Source organism: Kogia breviceps, chromosome X (assembly GCF_026419965.1).
Source record: "Kogia breviceps isolate mKogBre1 chromosome X, mKogBre1 haplotype 1, whole genome shotgun sequence".
In the NCBI taxonomy this organism is placed as follows: Eukaryota; Metazoa; Chordata; class Mammalia; order Artiodactyla; family Physeteridae; genus Kogia; species Kogia breviceps.
The window spans coordinates 86,304,922-86,318,036 of NC_081330.1; positions in this window are offsets into that span (position 1 = coordinate 86,304,922).

Consider the following 13,115-nt stretch of genomic DNA (forward strand, 5'->3'; position numbering starts at 1 on the left):
AATGTGGGGTATTCACCCTGGTGGGGGGGGTATAAATATGTCTGTATTGGCACAAACACTCCATCGATGATGGTGACGATGAAGAGGATGATGATAGCAGCCAATACTTACTTTTCCTTCAGTTTATCTTTCCATGTCATTTACCATCAGAGCTATGGGACTTCCAGCTGAACACTGGGAACTTCCAACTGAACACTGGGAATTGAGCAGGATATGAGATGGGTTTAAATGAAGCCTATTTCCTACAAACAAGAAATAGGGGACACAGACAGGCTTTTGTGCCCGGGAACCCACAGGGTTCTGCTTGGTTTCAATGGTAAAAATCAGTTGTTCCACCAGATATAGCAGTGGTAGCAGTATTATCTATGGCAAGTCTTCAAATTGAATTTGTCTATACAGTCTTTCCAAACAGTAGGAGGATAAAGATAGTAGCTTAAAGAGAATCAATTTCTAGATACTCAATTTCCACATAGCTTCTTTCCTAAAATTGATCTGCTAGAAAATGTCCCTTTTTGCAATTTACCTTTTCCTGCTTTACAAAATAAAGGCATACTTCTGTCATACATATAAGATTTGACAATATTGCATTGCCTCTGGGGATGAAAACCTTGAGTTTGTTTACAAAGGGAAAATTTGAAGTACATATTGGTGTCCACATTGAGAAAGTGAATGTCTCTAAACACTATGTAATAAATCATTTTGCAAGTCTGTAATTTCCAATTCTTTGTCTTGGACAAAATTGAAGGAGGACCTAGTTGAATTATCAGCTGATAAATGAGTAAAATGATTTATGAAGATGGATAATTATGTGATTTTTGGCATATTATCTGCAAGGAAATTAAAGATGGAAGGAAATTACTATAATAAAGTCCTTTAATTCAAATCTATTAATTTATTTATTATATATTTTAGTGCTTATATTAATAAAATTTTTAAGGGAAAAAATTGCTATCAATGAGTATCATTCATGTTTGTATAAATAAAATAATAGGGAAAAATTCCTCAAATGAATATTCAATTAAATTTTAACTTTTTACTTTTAAATTTACAAAGATTGGTGATGCATTTATATTATTTTGATCAATCACATACTGACAATAATAGAAAGATAAATTAATAAGGAACAGTTTTTAAGCTTTAAAATTAATTTTAATTTAAATAGCTTTTGAGGTAGGGAAGTATGATACAGTAATCAATTAAAGGCTTTTTAACAAAAAATATATAAAATTAGGACAAAAATTCTGGGGTGATAATAAATGGAACTATACATTAGAGGAAGAAAAAACAATATAAATTATCCAATAGATAAAGAAGATTATTTTAATGTATTTTATAAACAAATGATAAGGGGGAAGGGTAAGCTGGGATGAAGTGAGAGAGTGGCATTGACATATATACACTACCAAATGTAAAATAGATAGCTAGTGGTAAGCAGCCGCATAGCACAGGGAGATCAGCTCGGTGCTTTGTGTCCACTTAGAGGGGTGGGATAGGGAGGGTGGTAGGGAGACTCAAGAGGGAGGAGATGGGGATGTATGTATATGTATATCTGATTGACTGTAATACAGCAGAAACACGCCATTGTAAAGCAATTATACTCTAATAAAGATTTTTTTTTTTTTTTTTTTTTTTTTTTTTTTTTTTTTTTTGCGGTACGCGGGCCTCTCACTGTTGTGGCCTCTCCCGCTGCGGAGCACAGGCTCCGGACGCACAGGCTCAGCGGCCATGGCTCACGGGCTTAGTTGCTCCGCGGCATGTGGGATCTTCCCGGACCAGGGCACGAACCCGCGTCTCCTGCATCGGCAGGCGGATTCTCAACCACTGCGCCACCAGGGAAGCCCAAGATGTTTTTTAAAAAACAAAAAAAACAAATGATAGCTGATCTCAAATTGCTACAGGATTTAGATTCTGTTGGGTATATTTAAGAGAGTAACAGTTTATTTCAAAATGTCATTATTCATAATACTTCAAAATTTACATTTTTGCAATATAAGTATATGATGACAAACTATTTCTTAAGGAAGTATAGGTGATTTACAATATTATATTAGTTTCAGGTGTACAGTGTAGAAATTCAGTATTTTTAGCATTTAGGGTATTACAAGATAATGGCTATAATTCCCTGTGGTATACAGTATATCCTGTTGCTTATACATTTTATACATAGTAGTTTGTCTCTGTTAATCCCATAACCCGAATTTATCCCTACCACCTTCCCTCTCACTTTTGGTAACCACAAGTTTGCTTTCTATATCTGTGAGATTATTTCTGTTTTGTGTATACATTCCCTTGTATTTTTTAAAAAAATCCACATATAAGTGATACCATACAGTATTTATATTTTTCTGTCTGATGTATTTCAATAAGAATAATATTCTCTAAATCCATCCACGTTGCTGCAGATGGTAACATTTCATTCTTTTTTATGGCTAATATTCCATTGTATATGTATATACCACATCTTAATCCAGTCATATGTTGATGGGCACGTCGGTTGCTCCCATGTCTTGGCTGTTCTAAGTAGTGTTACTATGAACACTGAGGTTCATGGATCTTTTTGAATTAATGTTTTCATTTTTATGGGTATATAGCCATATAACCTCCATACTGTTTTCCATAGTGGTTGCACCAATTTACATTTCCACCAACAGAGTACAAGGGTACCCTTTTTCCAACATAGTCTCCAATATTTGTTATTTGTAGACTTTCTGATGATAGGCATTCTGAAAGGTGCCAGGTGATATCTCATTGTTGTTTTGATTTGCATTTCTCCAATGAATAGTGATGTTGAGCATCTTTTCATGTGCCTGTTAGTCATCTGTATGTCTTTTTCTGGAAAAATATCTATTCAGGTCATCTGCCCATTTCTAAATTGAGTTGATTTTTTTTTGATATTGAGTTGTATAAGCTGTTTTTATATTTTGAATATTAACCCTTTGTCAGTGCATCAATGGCAAATATTTTCTCCCATTCCATAGGTACTTTTTTCTTTTGTTGATAAATTCATTTACTGTGTAAAAGCTTTTAAGTTTAGTTAGGTTCCATTTGCTTATTTTTGCCTTTATTTCATTTGCCTTAGGAGACTAATCCAAGAAAATATTGCTACCATTTATGTCAGAGAGTGTTCAGCTTATGTTCTTTTCTAAGAGTTTTATGGTTTTCTGTCTTACATTTAGTTATTTAAAACATTTTGAGTTTATTTATGTATATGGTGTGAGGGAATGTTCTAATCTCATTGTTTTACATGTGACACTCCAATTTTCCTAGCACCACTCTTTGAAGAGATGGTTTTTTTCTGCACTGTATATTCTTACATTCTTTGTCGTAGATTAATTGACCATAGAGGCATGGGTTTATTTCCAGGTTCTCTTCTCTTTTCCTTTGATCTATGTGTTTCTTTTGGTGCCAATACCATGCTTTTTTTTGATAACTGTAGCTTTGTAGTATATTCTGAAGTATGGGAGCGTTCTTTTTTCTCAAGATTGCTTTCCTAATCTTGGGTCTTTTGTGGTTTCATATAAACTTTAGGATTATTTGTTCTAGTTCTGTGAAAAATGGCATGGGTATTTTGGTAGGGATTGCATTAAATCTGTATATTGCTTTGGATAATGTGGCCATTTTAACAATATTAATTCTAATCCAAGAGCATGGGATATTGTCCCATTTTTTTTAGCTTCAATTTCTTTCATCAGAGTTTTATGGTTTTCAGAGTATAGGTCTTTAACATTCTTGGTTAAATTTATCCCTAGGTATTTTATTCTTTTTTAAAATTGCGGTAGAGTTGATTAACAATATTGTGTTCATTTGAGGTGTAGAGCACAGTGATTCACAAATTTTAAAAGGTATCAGTCATGCATTTGTAAACTTATTTTCTTTTTCTGTTTTTATTTGGGTTTTTTGTTTGTTTTTCATTAAGTTCTTTTTACATAAATTTACATCACATTTTTTTTTTCAAACAGAAAGTCATAAAAATTATAATCATCCTCATCAGTTCACTGAGTCCCATGTAATTAATCTTTATTTCATCTTGACCTTTTGTTAGCACTTTTATGAATTCATCAGTTTTCCATTAGAGTTCTGAAAATGCTTATTCATTCAGTTCAGCAGTATAGTCAGTTACCAGAAACCTGTACTTGTCAGAGGCTTTTTCATGAGTAACTTGAAGATAAAACACTTTTATAGGAACATTTTTGCAAAAGCATCAGAGTACACCCAGAACTGTCTGTAAATGACAAAAGATTTAAAAATGACCAAGGTTAAAGATTTCATGAAAGTTCATAATAATGCAATTGACAAGGAAATTTAGTTATTTCTGAGATATACATTTTAAAGTAATAACTAGAATTATGACTTATAACATTATAAGATTTTTAGGAATTTCATGTAATGTCTGAAACATTTATATTAACAGATTTCCATACAAATAACCTAAAGAAAGTTTAGTATTAGTTTTTTTTAATTTTTGAATTTTATTTTATTTATTTTTTTATACAGCAGGTTCTTATTAGTCATCAATTTTATACACATCAGTGTATAAAATACTACCCACCCACAGTGTTCCCCCCTTGGTGTCCATATGTTTCTTCTCTACATCTGTGTCTCAATTTCTGCCATGACAACCAGTTCATCTGTACCATTTTTCTAGGTTCCACATACATGCGTTAATATACTATATTGTTTTTCTCTTTCTGACTTACTGCACTCTGTATGACAGTCTCTAGATCCATCCACGTCTCAACAAATGACTCAATTTCATTCCTTTTTATGGCTGAGTAATATTCCATTATATATATGTACCATAACTTCTTTATCCACTCATCTGTCGATGGGCATTTAGGTTGCTTCCATGACATGGCTATTGTAAATAGTGCTGAAATGAACACTGGGGTGCATGTGTCTTTTTGAATTATGGTTTTCTCTGGGTATATGCCCAGTAGTGGGATTGCTGGATCATATGGTAATTCTATTAGTTTTTAAATGAACCTCCATTCTGTTCTCCATAGTGGCTGTATCAATTTACATTCCCACCAACAGTGCAAGAGGGTTTCCCTTTTCTCCACACCCTCTCCAGCATTTGTTGTTTGTAGATTTTCTGATGATGCCCATTCTAACTGGTGTGAGGTGATACCTCATTGTAGTTTTGATTTGCATTTCTTTAATAATTAGTGATGTTGAGAAGGGTTTCATGTGCTTCTTGGCCATTTGTATGTCTTCTTTGGAGAAATGTCTATTTAGGTATTCTGCCCATTGTTGGATTCGGTAGTTTGATTCTTTAATATTGAGCTGCATGAGCTGTTTACATATTTTTGAGATTATTCCTTTGTCCATTGATTTGTTTGCAAATATTTTCTCCCATTCTGAGGGTTGTATTTTCGTCTTGTTTATGGTTTCCTTTGCTTTGTAAAAGCTTTTAAGTTTCATTACATCCCACTCATTTATTTTGTTTTAATTTCCTTTACTCTAGGAGGTGGATCAAAAAAGATTGTGCTGTGATTTATGTCAGAGTGTTCCTCCTATGTTTTCCTCTAAGAGTATTATAGTGTCCATCCTTACATTTAGGTCTCAAATCCATTTTGAGTTTATTTCTGTGTATGGTGTCAGGGAGTGTTCTAATTTCATTCTTTTACATGTAGCTGTCCAGTTTTCCCAGCACCACTTATTGAAGAGACAGTCTTTCCTTCATTTTATATCCTTGACTCCTTTGTCATAGGTTAGTTAACCATAGGTGTGTGGGTTTATCTCTGGGCTTTCTATCTTGTTCCATTGATCTATGTTTCTGTTTTACTACCAGTACCACATTGTCTTCATTACTGTAACTTTGTAGTATAGCCTGAAGTCAGGGAGTCAGATTCCTCCAGCTCTGTTTTTTTTCCCTAAAGACTGCTATGGCTATTTGGGGTCTTTTTGTGTCTCCATGCAAATTTTAAGATTTTTTATTCTAGTTCCATAAAAATTGCCATTGGTAATTTGATAGGGATTGCATTGAATCTGTAGATTGCTTTAGGTAGTATGATCATTTTCACAGTATTGTTTCTTCCAATCCAAGAAGATGGTATATCTCTCCATCTGTTGCTATCATCTTTAACTTCTTTCATCAGTGTCTTATAGTTTTCTGCATACAGGTGTTTTGTCTCCCTAGGTAGGTTTATTCTTAGGTATTTTATTCTTTTCATTGCAGTGGTAAATGGGAGTGTTTCCTTAATTTCTTTTTCAGATTTTTCATCATTAGTGTATAGGAACACAAGAGATTTCTGTGCATTTATTATGTATCCTGCAACTTAACCAAATTCATTCATCAGCTCTAGTAGTTTTCTGGTGGCATTTTTAGGATTCTCTATGTATAGTATCACGTCATCTGCAAACAGTGCCAGCTTTACTTCTTCTTTTCTTATTTGGATTCCTTTTATTTCTTTTTCTTCTCTGATTGCCATGGCTAGGACTTCCAAAACTATGCTGAATAATAGCGGTGAGAGTGCACATCCTTGTCTTTTTCCTGATCTTAGAGAAAATTATTTCAGGTTTTCACCATTGAGAATGATGTTTGCTGTGGGTTTGTCCTGTATGGCCTTTATTATGTTGAGGTAGATTCCCTCTATTTCCACTTTCTGGAGAGTTTTTATCATAAATCGGTGTTGAGTTTTGTCAAAAGCTTTTTCTGCATCTATTGAGATGATCATATGGTTTTTATTCTTAAATATGTTAATATGGTCTATCCCATTGATTGATTTGCATATATTGAAGACTCCTTGCATCCATGGGATAAATCCCACTTGATCATGGTGTGTGATCCTTTTACTGTGTTGTTCAATTCTGTTTGCTAGTATTTTGCTGAGGATTTTTGCATCTATATTCATCAGTGATATTGGTCTGTAATTTTCCTTTTTTGTAGTATCTTTGTCTGGTTTTGTTATCACAGTGATGGTGGCCTCATAGATTGAGTTTGGGAGTGTTCCTTCCTCTGCAAATTTTTGGAAGAGTTTGAGAGGGATGGGTATTAGCTCTACTCTAAATGTTTGATAACGTTCACCTGAGAAGCCATCTGATCCTGGACTTTTGTTTGTTGGAAAACTATTAATCACAGAGTCAATTTCATTACTTGTGATTGGTCTGTTCATATTTTCTATTTGTTCCTGGTTCAGTCTTGGAAAATTATACCTTTCTATGTATTTGTCCATTACTTACAGGTTGTCCATTTTGTTGGCATAGAGTTGCTTGTAGTAGTCTCTTAGGATGATCTGTATTTCTGTGGTGTCTGTTGTAACTTCTCCTTTTCATTTCTAATTTTATTGATTTGAGTCCTCTCCCTCTTGTTCTTGATGAGTCTGGCTAATGGTTTATCAATTTTTTTTCTCTTCTCAAAGAACCAGCTTTTAGTTTTATTGTTCTTTACTACTGTTTTCTTTGTTTCTGTTTCATTTATTTCTGCTCTGATCTTTATGATTTCTTCTGCTAACTTTGGGTTTTGTTTGTTCTCCTTTCTCTAGTTCCTTTAGGTGTAAGGTTAGATTGTTTACTTGAGATTTTTCTTGTTTCTTGAGGTAGGCTTGTATAGCTATAAACTTTCCTCTTAGAACTGCTTTTGCTGCATCCCATAGGTTTTGGATCATCGTGTTTTCATTGTCATTTGTCTCTAGGTATTTTTTGATTTCCTCTTTGATTTCTTCAGTGATCTCTTGGTTATTTAGTAACATATTGTTTAGCCTCCATGTGTTTGTGTTTTTCACGTTTTTTCCCTGTAATTCATTTCTAATCCATATTGTTGTGGTCAGAAAAGATACTTGATATGATTTCAATTTTAAAAATTTACTGAGGGTTGACTTGTGACCCATGATGTGATCTATCCTGGAGAATGTTCTGTGCGCACTTGAGAAAAAAGTGTAATCTGCTGTTTTTGGATGGAATGTCCTATAAATATCAATTAAATCTATCTGGTCTATTGTGTCATTTAAAGCTTCTGTTTCCTTATTTATTTTCATTTTTGGATGATCTGTCCATTGTTGTAAATGAGGTGTTAATGTCATCCAATATTAGTGTGTTACTGTCAATTTCCTCTTTTATAGCTGTTAGCAGTTGCCTTATGTATTGAAGTGCTCTTATGTTGGATGCATATATATTATAATTGTTATATCTTCTTCTTGGATTGAGTCCTTGATCATTAGGTAGTGTCCTTCCTTGTGTCTTGTAACATTCTTTATTTTAAAGTCTATTTTATCTGATATGAGTATTGCTACTCCAGCTTTCTTTTGATTTCCATTTGCATGGAATATCTTTTTCCATCCCCTCACTTTCAGTCTGTATGTATCCCTAGGTCTGAAGTGGGTCTCTTTTAGACAGCATATATGTGGGTCTTATTTTTTACCTGTTCAGCAAGCCTCTGTTTTTTGGTTGGAGCACTTAATCCATCCATGTCTAAGGTAATTATCAATATGTATGTTCCTAGGACCATTTTCTTAATTGTTTTGGGTTTGTTATTGTAGGTCCTTTTCTTCTCTTGTGTTTCTCACTTAGAGAGGTTCCTTTAGCATTTGTTGTAGAGCTGGTTTGGTGGTCCTGAATTCTCTTAGCTTTTGCTTGTCTGTAAAGCTTTTGATTTCTCCATCAAATCTGAATGAGATCCTTGCTTGGTAGAGTAATCTTGGTTGTAGCTTCTTCCCTTTCATCACTTTGATTATATCATGCCAGTCCCTTCTGGCTTGTAGAGTTTCTGCTGAGAAATCAGCTGTTAACCTTATCGGTGTTCCCTTGTATGTTATTTGTTGTGTTTCCCTTGCAGCTTTCAATAATTTTTCTTTGTCTTTAATTTTTGCCAATTTGATTACTATATGTCCCGGTGTGTTTCTCCTTGGGTTTATCCTGTATGGGACTCACTGCACTTCCTGGACTTGGGTGGCTATTTCCTTTCCCATGTTAGGGAAATTTTCAACTATCATGTCTTCAAATAGTTTCTATGGTCCTTTTTCTCTCTCTTCTCCTTCTGGGACCCCTATAATGTGAATGTTGCTGTGTTTAATGTTGTCCCAGAAGTCTCTTAGGTTGTCTTCATTTCTTTTCTTTCTTTTTTCTTTATTCTGTTCTGCAGCAGTGAATTCCACCATTCTGTCTTCCAGGTGGCTTATCCGTTCTTCTGCATCAGTTATTCTGCTATTGATTCCTTCTAGTGTAGTTTTCACTTTAGTTATTGTATTGTTCATCTCTGTTTGTTCATTCTTTAATTCTTCTAGGTCTTTTAAAACATTTCCTGCATCTTCTCAATATTTGCCTCCTTTCTTTTTCTGAGGTCCATTATCATCTTCACTATCATTATTCTGAATTCTTTTTCTGGGAGGTTGCCTATCTCTACTTCATTTAGTTTTTTTTCTGGGGGTTTATATTGTTCCTTCATCTGGTACAAAGCCCTCTGCCTTTTCATCTTGTCTATCTTTCTGTGAATGTCTTTTATTCTTTTTCATGTGATTTTAAATGGGATTATATTTTTACTTTCTCTTTTTGATATTTCTTTATTAATATATAGAAATGCAACAGATTCCTGTATATTAATCTTGTGTCCTGCAACATTGCTGAATTCAGTTATTAGTTCCAATAGTTTTTGTGTGGAGTCCTTAGGGTTTTCTATATATTGTATCATGTCATCTGCATATAGTCACAATTTTACCTCTTCCCTTCCAATTTGGATACCTTTTATTTCTTTTTCTTTTCTGACTGCTATGGCTAGGACTTCCAATAATATGTTGAAGTGAAGTGATGAGTGGGCATCCTTGTCTTGTTCTAGATTTTAGCGGGAAGAATTTTAGCTTTTCCCCATTGAGTATTGGCTGTGGGTTTGTCATAAATGGCTTTTATTATGTTGAGATATGTTCCCTGTATACCCATTTTGGTAAGAGTTTCTTTTATCATGAATGGATGTTGAATGTTATCAAATGCTTTTTATGCATCTATTGAGATGATTGCGTGATTTTTGACTTTTCATTTGTTTATGTGGTGTGTTACATTCATTGATTTATGAATGTTGAACCATCCTTGTGAAATTCAGATGAATCCCACTTGGTCTTGTTGTATGATCTTTCTTATGTGTTGGATTCTGTTTGCTAATATTTTGTTGAGAATTTTTGCATCTATAGTCATCAAAGATATTGGCCTGTAATTTTCTGTTTTGGTGGTGTCTTTGTCTGGTTTAGGTACAGTATGATGGTGCCTTCATAGAATGTCTTTGTGGTGTTCCCTTCTCTTCAATCTTTTGGAAGAGTTTGAGAAGGATTGGTATAATGTTTTTTTTGTATGTTCCATAGAATTCATCTGTGAAGCCACCTGGTCCAGGACTTTTGTTTGTAGGGAGCTTTTTAAATTACGGATTCTATTTCACTTGTAATCATTAGGCTGTTCAAATCATCTATTTCGTCTTGATTCAGTTTTGGTGGCCTGTATGTTTCTAGAAAGTTGTCCATTTCTTATAGGTTGTCAAATTTGTTGGCATATAATTGTTCATAATATTCACTTATGGTTTTTCTGTAGTTCTGTGGTATCAGTTGCAATTTCTCTTTTTCAATTTATTTTTTTTATTTGGGTTTACTCTCTTTCCTTTTTGATGAACCTGGTCAGAGGTTTGTAAATTTTGTTTACCCTTTCAAAGAACCAGCTCTTGTTTTTATTCATTTTTTTCTGTTTTTTAAATCTCTATTTTATTTATTCCCCCCCGATCTTTATTATTTCCTGCCTTCTGCTGACTTTAGGTTTTGTTTGTTCTTCTTTTTCTAATTCTTTTAGGTGGTAAGTTAGGTTGTTTATTGAGATTTTTCTTGTTTTTTGATGAAGGCCTTTATTGCTGTGAACTTCCCTCTAAGAACTGCTTTTTCCACATCCCATAGATTTTTTATGGTTTTGTTTTCATTGTCATTTGTCTCAAGGCATCTTTTTGATTTCCTTGTTGAACGAACAATATTTTAGTAGAATTTGTTTAGTCTCCATTTAGTCATTTTTTTCTAATTTATTTTCCTGTGATTGATTTCTAATTTCATTCCATTTTAGTCAGAGAAGATGCTTGAAATAATTTCTATACTCTTAAATTTGTTGAGGTTAGTTTTCTTTGCCCTAGTATGTGGTCAATCCTAGAGAATGTTCTGTGTGAACTTGAAAATAATTTGTATTCTGGTTTTTTTGCTATGTAAAGTCCTGAAAATATCAATTAAGTCTAACTGTTCTATTATATCTTTTAGGATCTCTGTTTCCTTATTGATTCTCTGTCTGTAATATCTGTCCATTGATGTGAGTGAGGTGTTAATGACTCCTACTATAATTGTATTCCAATTGATTTTCCCTTTATGTCTGTTAGTATTTGTTTTATATATTTGGGTGCTCCTATATTAGGTGCATATAAGTTGATGAGTGTAATATCCTCTTCTTTATTGATCCTTTTATCATTATATAGTGTCCTTTTTATTTTTCTTTATAGTCTTTAAAGTTCATTTGGTCTGATAGGAGTATTGCAACTCCTGCTTTCTTGTTATTTTCATTTGCCTGAAATATCTTTTTCCATTCCCTCACTTTCAATCTATGTGTGTCCCTTGACCTAAGATGGGTCTCTTGTAGGCAGCATATTGTAGGCTCTTGTTTTTTTATCCAGTCTGCCACTCTATGTCTTTTGATTGGAGCATTCAGTCCATTGACATTTAATGTAATTATTGATACATATGTATGTATTGACATTTCAAACCTTGTTTTCCCAGTTGATTCTTTGTTTCTTCTTTTTGTAGTTGATGATTTCCTTTTATTTTATGCTTGTGTTCTCTTATTTTTAGATTTTGTGAATTTACTGTATGTTTTTGATTTGTGGTTGCCCTGTTTTTCAAGTATGTTAACTCCTTCCTATATCTGCTTGCTTTAGACTGATATTCATATAGGTTGAAACACATTCGAAAAGAAAGAAAAAGAATCGGCATTTTCTCATCTTCTTGCTCACATTTTATGATTTTCATGTCCCTTTTTATATCTTCATGTTTATCCTTTTGCTGTTTCTTGTGTTTATCATTGCTTTCACAAATAGTTTTTTTTCTTTTCTTTTTGATCTGTATACTGGCTAATTTAAGTGATTTACTTTCCAATTGTGATTTCCTCCTTCCTGTATCTTCTTGCTTCTTTTCTCTTTAGAGATGACCTTTCCCTATTTCTTTAAGGATAGCTTTAGTATTGCTGCATTCTTTTAGTTTTTGCTTGTGTGAGAAATTCTTTATTACTCCTCTTATTCTAAATGATAATCTTTCTGGGTAGATTATTATAGGTTGCAGGTTTTTCTCTTTCAAGACTTTGGATATATTTTGTCACTCCTTCTGGCCTGCAGTGTTTCTCTAGAGAAATCAGCTGATAGACTTATGGGTGTTCCCTTGTAATTAACTCTTTGTTGTTCTCGTGCTGTGTTTAGAATCCTTTCTTTAACTTTAGCCATTTTTATTATAATATGTTTTGGTGTAGGTTTATTTTGGTTCATCTTGTCTGGGGCCCTCTGTGCTTCCTGAATATCTGTTTCCTTCTTAGATTTGGGAATTTTTCAGTCATAATATCTTCAAATACATTTTCAATACCCTTTTCTCTTTCTTCCCCTTTTGGAATCCTTATTACATGTAGATTGGCCTGCTTTACATTATAACATATGTCTCTTTTTAAAATATCTTTATTGGAGTATAATTGCTTTACAATGTTGTGTTAGTTTCTGCTGTATAACAAAGTGAATCAGCTATATGTATACATATGTACCCTTATCTCCTCCCACTTGAGTCTCCCTCCCACTCTCCCTATTCCACCCCTCTATGTGGTCACAAAGCACCAAGCTGATCTCCCTGTGCTATGAGGGTGCTTCCCACTAACTATATATTTTACATTTGGCAGTGTATATATGTAAAAGCTACTCTCTCACTTCATCCCAGCTTACCCTTCCCTCTCCCCGTGTCCTCAAGTCCATTCTCTACATCTGCATCATTATTCCTGTCCTGCCCCTAGGTTCGTCAGAACTTTATTTTTATTATTTTCTTACATTCCATATATATGTGTTAGCATACAGTATTTACTTTTCTCTTTCTGACTTACTTCACTCTTATACAGTGCTCTTTGAACTTATTAGACCACAG